This window comes from Marmota marmota, unplaced genomic scaffold (assembly GCF_001458135.2).
Source record: "Marmota marmota marmota unplaced genomic scaffold, marMar, whole genome shotgun sequence".
Taxonomy (NCBI): Eukaryota; Metazoa; Chordata; class Mammalia; order Rodentia; family Sciuridae; genus Marmota; species Marmota marmota.
Window position 1 is genome coordinate 17,710,409 of NW_026000068.1, and position 7,738 is coordinate 17,718,146.

A 7,738-nucleotide genomic window follows, 5' to 3' on the forward strand; every position below is an offset into this window, starting at 1 on the left:
GTTAGCAGAATACAACAGTTACTAATAGGGCATTATGTAAAAATGTGGATGTGTAACCGATGTGATGCTGCAATCTGTATTTGGGGTAAAATTGGGAGTTCATAACCAACTTGAATCTAATGTATGAAATATGATATGTCAAGAGCTTTGTAATGTTTTGAACAACCAATAAAAAAATTAAAAAAAAAACAAAGATATGGGTTTTTAGAACAAAGACTATAGAGTAGAAGAAGGAAAACTGATGGAGGGAAGATGGGACGGAAAGAGGAAGTACTGTGGACTGAAGTGGGGCAAATTATATTCCATGCATGTATGTTTATGTCAAAAATGAACCCCACTGTTGCGTTAACTGTAATGTATTAAAACAAACAAACTAAATACATAAATAAATAAGTTTAATTTTTTTCCATTTCTTTCTAGCTGGGGTTACCATAAGAAAGCTATTTTAACTTTCCACATCATAATTCACTCATATTTGAAGTGAACACAATAATGGCCATCCCACATACATGCTGTGATGATTAAATAATTTAATAAAGAAGAGCAACCTAATACCTTAGTGATACTTTGGACATGCTGTTTGAATCACATTTCCCTTCCCATCCAAAACAATTTACTACTTTGCTATTTCTTTGGAGATAAAGATCAAAATTCGTCATTTTTCCCTGCATATCTTTACTATGAATGTAGATCAGATTAGATGAAGTTTAAAACACTTCAAAAGATGATATATAGTAGATATCCAGCACATAGTGTAAAATATTTATAAAATGAGTCACTATTATGAAAATAGTTTCCATCACATATGAACGTAATCTATAATGCTGATAGGCATTTGTACCATAAACTCAAAAATAGAAGCTTTGAAAGAGCCGGTATGTCAAGAATAAGTTGTGGAGTATTGCAGTAAACATTTCTTGGAAGTACAATATGTGATAAAACACTTGCAGCCAGTTAAATGAGGGCCAGTGACCTTGTCAGAATGACACAGCCAGCCACCAGAGAGATCAGAAAGAACTACATAAACTATTATGAAAAAATATATCCTTCTAAGAATTTTAATTAGCAAATGTTCCATTGTTTATCTTAAACATTTTACAAGATAATGCCTTTGGTTCCTTTGTACCACAGATGAATATGAACTACTAAATATCTTTGCTTACAGAAATAATTCTTAAAATGGAAGGACTATAGATTCTCCCTCAAATCTGTAAATAATGGAGGTTTATGGTAGACTTAAATCTACTATTGTTAAATAGTGGAGGTACTAAGAACTGGTCTGACACTCAGCCAGCTCTTCTATTTCCAGTTACATTAGAGGATAAATCAAAATTCTGTAATAGAATTAATTTAAATTCCTGTCAGTTAAAAATTTTGACATGTTTAAAAGGTTTTTCTTTCTCCCTTCTCTATATGTAAGAACTTAAATATTACTATACTTGGTCTTTCTGATTTTAGTTCCCTCATCCATCTGTCAAATTAATGCTAGTGAAGTCCTAATTTTCAGAATTAATTTTTCTTTTCAGAAATCCCAAATAGTTCTCTTAATTTATTAAAAAAATATAAATTTCATATATGATGCTCACAAGCCTTCAAACTCCACTTGCAACTTCTCAAACTCTTCTCTGTTGCTTCCTTAAGCAAATGTTGCACTTCATTAAAACTGAGTTGAGTTCTCCAAGGAAACCATAGATATTCCCCCAAAGAGATGGTATGTGGTAGTGGCCAGGACCCTGAGTGTGAAGTCCCACAGATTTCTGTTCTATCTGGGAGCTGGAAGTTTTGAATCCAAAGCTTCCCCCATTCTCCTCTACTCTTTGACTTCCTCTCTCTACAAGAGGAGAGACTGCAATAATAACTACTGATTGCTTTGTTTGTTTTGGTACTGGGAAGTTAACTCAGGGGCTCTGGGTTACATCTACTGTTCTACATCCCTAATCCCTCCCCGATTGTTTGAGACAGGGTCTTGCTAAATTGCATAGGGCCTAACTGAGGTTAGTTAGCCTTAACCTTGCAATCCTCCTGCCTCAGCCTCCAGAGTTCCCTGGGATTACAGGCGTGCACTGTCACACCTGCTCTATAGGATTGTTTTGAAGTCTAAATGGGATAATAAATATATACAGAACAACAGGTAAAGAGTCTAATACTACTAGTTGACCAACTCAAACTGCTTTTTGAGTTTCTGCTACCCCTAAAAGTATCAGTAAATTCCCTAAGACCACAGTGAAATATATGTCCTATTGATTACAAAGCCAAATGTGAAGGGAGACAGTGCGGGATTTGTGGTCAGGAACAAGGCCCTCAGCTTTGGCTAGGACTGGAGCAGGCGCTTGCTCTGTCTGCCTCTCCCCAGCTGTGGACTGTGGACAAGTTGGTCTCTGTAAGCCTTGGGTTTGGGATCTGTAAAATACACAAAGTAATTCTGTTCTGATTGGGTATTCAGGAAGGAGGTTCACTGAGATAACGCAAACTGTTTATTTAAAATAATTCCAGTAACCCTTGATAAAAGTTATTTGTTTTTCTTGTAAGTGAAAAAAAATGATTAGTTCCATTGTTACTATATAGGCATTTTTTAATTGAACTATTAATATAAAAAGGGCATTTTTACCTAACTTTATTCTTGACATTTTGGATGTTGTTTAAGGCATAACACTTGTTCTTTATTTTACTAAAATGCAGTCTTTTGTCAATTACTAAACAACAAAATCTAAGCTTCTAAGAAATTTCCATTACTGGTAAGCCTTGGTTTTCTGTTTTCTCAAGTCTGAGGAATCAAATAGAATCCAAGTGACTCTAATAATTCCTAGTATGTTTAGACTCTTTAAATGGTGCCTTTTGTAGAAGGCATCATTTTCTTTGACATACTTACCTGAAGAAAATATACTATACATATTTGTATATCTAAATGTCTGTTGTCCCCTTGCAGTATTTTTAATTAGTGGTGATATATGGTATAAGATCATAGAGTGTTTTACTGATAGAAAAAATGTCTACATTTTAAATCTGTCCACTTTGATGATTTTTACATTACTTATTCATTCAAACTTAAATTCTCCTACTTTTTTTCCTATTTGCATGTTTTTTCTTAACCTTTTATGATTGCTAATTCTTAAATAGTTTTCAGATTCCTTTTCCTTTGTTGTATCTCTTTCGAATTCTGCAGCCATTTGTCAAAACCTATGTCCATTTCTACTAGTTTCCATACCTAATGTCCAGCTTTTAAAATTCCAAGAAAAACCTTTCTCCACAAGTGTTTGGTTTTCCAACCATTGTGTCAGATAAAGATGTTAAACACTCTATTTTGAAATTCAAGGCTGAGCAAGGACTTCTCTGTTCTCAGCTATGTACCTCTTCTCCCTTTGCAGTGAAGGGTACTGTCTCCACAGTTGTAAGAGATACAGGGAGAATAGGAAGAAAATGTAATTAACTAGTCACAATGTAACTAATATGACCATTTGCAAGTTATGCATTCCATAGTTTCTTTAAATAATCTACTAATTATATTCCTCAAACCATATATAACAAATTTGAATTGTTCAATGTGTTCTGTGTCCCTAACTATATTACAAATTCAAGACAAGTTTTGTGTTCAAGTTTCCTCATTTATAGACTGAAGCTAATAATATCTAACTCATGGAGTGATTGTGAATGTTAAAAAGTGCTTACATAAATAGAAAAACCAACAAATTCACAGCATTTGGTAGAGTGCTCAATAGATTCCTACTCTTTCTCTTATGTTATTATGGTATATTCCTCCAAGCACTTAAGAGAGTTATTTAGCAACCAGAAGTAGCAAAACCTAATATTATATTAACAATAAATATTCCTATTTATTGGCCAGCTGTGATAGACTTTTGTAATCTTTGCATAGCTCCGGGGTTAAGAATCTCTACTATATTCAAAAATTATCAGCAACCATGGGGATTGAAAAGCTTTTTAAGAAATCACCTTCATGACAAGAGGTATGGTAATATATAATAGACTGTAATGTCACATTGAAGATAGCTTTTCATGTTTTTGTGGCCTTTAAGAGATAGTTGTCTATGATAACTAGGAGGTATTGTCAGTGCTAATTTGGTGTGTCCAACTAATCCTGACAATGCCATTCATGAACTACTTGCATGTTGATATTGAGTGGTTAAACTATTAGATTGTGAGCAGTATTGGCCTCTTCATTAGTCCAGGCTTAAAACCAAATATAAGCTCTGGACATAAAAAATACATACAGGATAAGATCTTTATAGAAATATAGGCTAAGTTATATTAATCTTACTGAGATAGAAGGCTTAAAAGAGAATAAATATGACAACATTTAAAAAATAGAAGATGCTACAACATATCAGAGAGAGCTATTACTAATGTTATTGTCATTGTCGCTATCACTGCATTGAGAAATGGAGGTTAGGAACTAAACTATTTTGCTTAAGTATAAGGAACTTAAGCCATACATAAATTGAAGTTTAATTTTCAGTAAATGATAAAATTTAAAATTTTTAAATTTTTTTAAAAAATTATCAAAGTAGTAGGATATTATGATTGTTGATTCTGGGTTACACACCAGAAGAAGATGATGTGCCCAGCCAGTGATGGTTCATTGGCTTTATCCTTCCAAACTTTCCAGGGATTTCCTCAAAATGAACAGGCATAAACAAAACCAGTGATAATCAGTGCTGAAGATGGGATGTGCAATTACTATGGTAGAGCGACCACTTTATATGCATTGTAGTTCCATTAGTTCACATCAACATCTAAGGTTATGAGAAAATCTTATATTGGCACCTCATAAAAAGTGTAGAGGATAAGAAGCTATTTGGCACAAGAGTAGTTTCTTCATAGATGTCAAGAGGAAAAATCTCTCTGCCCAGCAAACGTAAATCATACATATTTTGAAGCGAGGCCATATGATCCTTAAATAATCTCCCTATGGAAAAGTGTAATGAAAACAATAGCTTCCATGATGGATTTACTCTAAGAGCATTTATAAATCTGATCTTTAGTATTTTGACAACTCCCTGTGATTTCATGGTTTTTCATAACCCATATCACCAAGATAAATATTTTTATTTTTCTATATTACTTGGAAATTCACCAGAAATCAAATTGGATTCAGGATTGATGATCAGGTGAGTAGTTACCTCCCCATTTCTTCATCCAGCTAGAATCAGATGAAGCAAGGACTGGACATTTTTCTCTCTTATTATAAAGGCATTAGCAAGTTTATCACATCCGTCTATGCAATATCTCTTTTAGGCTGTTCTACCATCTCACCTCAGTGGTACATAAACTTTCCCCCCTTCTCTCTAATCTCCTTTTTGCTTTTATTTCCTCTTTCATTTTCTTCTTGTCTTGTAAACACTTATTCAAAACTTCACTGACCTAATCATGCCCCCTATGGGAAAGTACTGTGTCTTGTGCTAGGGGTGGACTTAACTCCTCTCTTCATTTTATCATTTAGTGTCATCTGCAGGGGGAGAAAAGCAGAACTACAGGGTGTCTAGGTTAACTTCTCTACAGTATGGCTCATCTCTCCCCACCCCCACTTCACACCACAATGTCAGCCAGGCCCCCCAGATCTCTTCAGTCTGTAAAAAGGAGCAGATGTTTCAATCTAGTGAAAGTTTTAAATGAAATTAAATCATTACATAAAATCTGCCTATTCAACGAACATAAGAATATCGCCTGAAAGGGAGCAAAAATGAAAAATTCAGAGAGATTGTATTATAATTCAAAGAGATTAGTTTATCTCAAACAAAAGAATGTAAAGAAGAGAGCAAATAATTTTTGTTTCTTTTTTTGTTCAAAAAAAGCTGACGTTTTGGAAACACTTGAGCATTTTCATAACTTGTGAGTTTCAAGTCATTACGTTATAAGTACCAAGCTAGCCAAAGACCATTGTAAATTTCCTGTCTAGATCTAGAGCAAACACTGCTTTAAGTACAAGACTAAATTTATGGCAGTTTTTTTCCTTACCAAGACTTTGGCTAAAGTGTAGTAGAGCATTTTAAGAGGCCATGAGGAAATTTAAGAATTTATCTTAGAAATAAAATTGCAAAGTATCTTACTTTTAGATTTAATAAAAGCAGCTAATATTTTCATGTATCAAGTGTACTTGGATAAATGTCTGACATGCACTGAGCTTCACAACATGGGAAGGAGAAAGGAAATTTTGTATTCCCTAATCACAAATAAGGTAAGTGTGGATGAGTGATTGGGGAAGATGAGTGATTTTCCCAAGGTCTTAAGAGGCAGTGCTAAAAACCAAGCCTGGAGGTTCTGTGATTTAAATGCTATCTTTTAATGCTTCACAGTGGTTCCAGCTTTTTCTTTTTTACACAAACATTTTTTAAAAACATAAAATGCAAGTTTATTTCTCAGTAACTATAAGAGTTCAAATATAGCTGATCATATATATATATATATATATATATATATATATATATATATATATAATTAATTTGTTATTATTTCCATGCATAAGTTTTTCAAAAAATCAATTTAAAAAAAACAAATTTGTTGTTTTATAGTGTGTATCATAAAAGACAGGGTGAGTAATGAAGCATAAAAATGAGAATTTGGTAATTTGGATTATTTGGTGATTTGCATTATTTAGGAATTTGATTATTCTTAGTATTTATTTAATGGATAAATAAAGAATCATTCTATTTTAAGAAAATTAATAAAAATGAACTAAATTCATGAAACATAATAAGATCTTAGTGGTTTTAATATATGATATTTGTAAAGCTAACACATGTTTTATATTATTTTACTTTTGGAATTGATTCACACCTGGTTAATGGAATATTTCAGATTTATCTTAAGCAAATACTACATATTTAATAAAATTTTTTATTCTTCTTTTAAAATGCTCTGATAGTATGAGATGTCCACAAGAGGCTTGCGCATGTGAAATATACTCTAAAATCTTTTTCTTCTGAACCATGATATTCACTTGTTAAAATGCTCTTTCTTCATACAACCAAATTGTGACAAAATCTAAGAAATATTTTAAAGCTTATAAAACAGCATTTTCACTTCTTTTGCCTCCTCCTTTTATTTATCTTTTAGGTGTACACATTCAAGGTTGAAGTCAGGGACTAGAATGACATTCATGCTTTCTGATTTAAACATTACTTGGTAAGCCCAGCATTCAGATCATAGGCTTTGTAGTCACAGGAACCTAACCTTTGAGTTTGAATCCATGTTCTGTTATTTCTCATCTGTGGAAATAGAAATTGGGGATCTCTTATAGCCAGGAACACACACAACTCACCCTAAGTCCCTTAATACAACCTATTCCCAGGCAATATATCCAGTTTCTTTGCCACTTAATAGCTTAGTGGCCTTAGCAAATTTTCTTAAGCTTTTGCAGCTTATTTTTTTCCTTCCAAATTAAGGATAACAATGCTTAATGTTGAGGATTATGATGACTAAATGAAATAAACTATAAAGCATCCAGTATAGTAAACTTAATTAGTAGGAGCTATAAAAATGTATAGTTCTTTTATCTGTATTATGTTCTGTGAAATTCCTATACTCTGTAACCATCCAGATTATAGAAACATTTCCTTAATATGATGATGATGATGATGATAGAAATAATAATATCTAAGCTGCATAATTATGTGCATAGTTCTTTATCTCCTGGTTGAATAGCTTCCTTGAAATAATTTATTGTAAGTAAAATAAAGAAGAAGTTATATGGCTTTTTATATATACTATCAATTTATTTTCCAAA